Here is a 1979-nt window from a genome sequence, read left to right as displayed (position 1 = left end):
TTACTGATTTATTATAAAAGGATATTAAAGGGGACAAATCAAAAGTGAGATGAAGAGATACATAGGGTGAGGTGCAGAACAGAGGAGCTTCTGTCCACATAAAGGTTTGGACCCAGTATGGTGACACTTGGAAGCATTCTTATTCCCCAACTTGAAAGCTCTCTGAAAAGGAGGGCCAGAAACTGTTCTTCTCGGTTTTTATGGAGGCTTCATTCCACAGTCATGGTTGACTATATCACTGGTTAGTGGTGATTGATTTAACCTCAAGCACTTCATCTCTTTCTCGGATTCAGGGGGTGTGATTTAAAGTCCCAACTTTCTAATCACATGGCTGGTTCTCCTGGCATCCAGCCTCCTCCCTTGGGTGGGATCCAAAAGGCACTTCCTTGTAGCATTTTCAAGAACTGAGAACAAGAGACCAAACATTATGTCATTGTTCTTATTGCCCAGGAAATTCCAAGGGTTTCAGGAGGTATGTTCATCTGTATAACCAATGATATATATGTATATATTATGTATATATAATAACCAACAATATATAATATCACAATATTAATATTGCAGGTCTTTACAGCTGACTCAAAAATGGGAATGGATGAGGGGGTTGGTGGCTCTTTTCATGGGTAAACGAAATGTTAAAACTAAGACTTGAGTGCAGCTAGCTTTGGGAAGCAAAACAATTTTAAATTGTCAATCTGAAGTGTGAGAAAAAAGAAAGGTATATAATCCAATCTAAAGGCTATATGGTAGATAACTTTTTATTTTCACAGGGGCACATCTCCACCTTTGAAGGAGAAATAGGCCACAGGTGTAGGCAACTTAATCCAAGTTGGGCCAGTCATTAAAATTCCTCATCACCAGTTACTAACCCAAGTAGGACCATTGCTAATTCATGATGTCTTTCTTTGTATGAATTTGTAAACAGTTTTGCTTCCTAAAAATATTTTACTTCCATATTATCAGAAAATTATTATAATGTACAGATTTTTGTAGAATGACTCACCTTAGTGCCACCTGCTGGAAAACCATGGTAATAAATATACAAACATATGACTTTTCTCTAAGAGTGGCACAATTGTAAGAGCAGCTTTGCACCTGAGCTGATTACAGTAATTGGCCACGGTGTGTGTCCATGACCTAAGCTGGACCTATCAAAGTCCTCTCCTGGGAGCTTGCTGTAATTATCTCTTTCTTTTCTACGTGCAAAGTTATAAAGATGTGAACTGGGATTTATCATTGACCAAGGTTCAACTTCAGGGAGAAACTAAAGCCAATCTATTAAATGGGAATGGGATACATAGAAAGAAATAGTCCCAATGGTCCTAGAATTTCTGGGTCCAATTCTACTGGAAAATATTTCTCTCCTTGCCTTTCAATGGTTAAGCTACGAGACAATTTCCTTTGTTCAGTTAAGCAAAAGTTCAGTTTCTGTCTCATGGATAAAAAGTCAGGAAAAAAAAATTAAGTATACATTGACTTTGTAGGTCAAGTAAAATAAACTGACTGTGGTTGGCAAAGAGGGCAATAAAAAGATACTCTGAGGTACAATATTTTATATTAGAGTCATATGTGGAATTATCTAATTGTTCTTGCTGGGACTGTGCCTTGCTAAACTAGTGGCACATCTATTCCATAGCATAGATTCTTGCCTACAGTAGCCATTTAAAAAAATATTTGTTGAATTAAATTAGTTTCAAAACACACAGAGATAGACAACACTTCATTCATTCATGTCCCTATCAAGTGTTTATTGAGCAGCTACTTCGGAATAGAAAAAGTTCTAATTACTCAGGGTACTATTGTACAAGGGGTATTTGTATTTAAACTTCCAGATCACATTTGTTTGTTTGTTTGTTTTTACCAATATGCATCTATAGTAGATAGCCATCATGCCAAAAGCAATTACTCCATAAAAAGGAGATATTCTCTAGACAAATGGAGACAACTCCACAAGTCTGAGTCAACATGAGGTTCTAGCT

This window comes from Lipotes vexillifer, unplaced genomic scaffold, assembly GCF_000442215.2.
Source record: "Lipotes vexillifer unplaced genomic scaffold, Lipotes_vexillifer_v1.1 scaffold465, whole genome shotgun sequence".
Taxonomy (NCBI): Eukaryota; Metazoa; Chordata; class Mammalia; order Artiodactyla; family Lipotidae; genus Lipotes; species Lipotes vexillifer.
Note: the sequence above shows the minus strand (reverse complement) of the source record.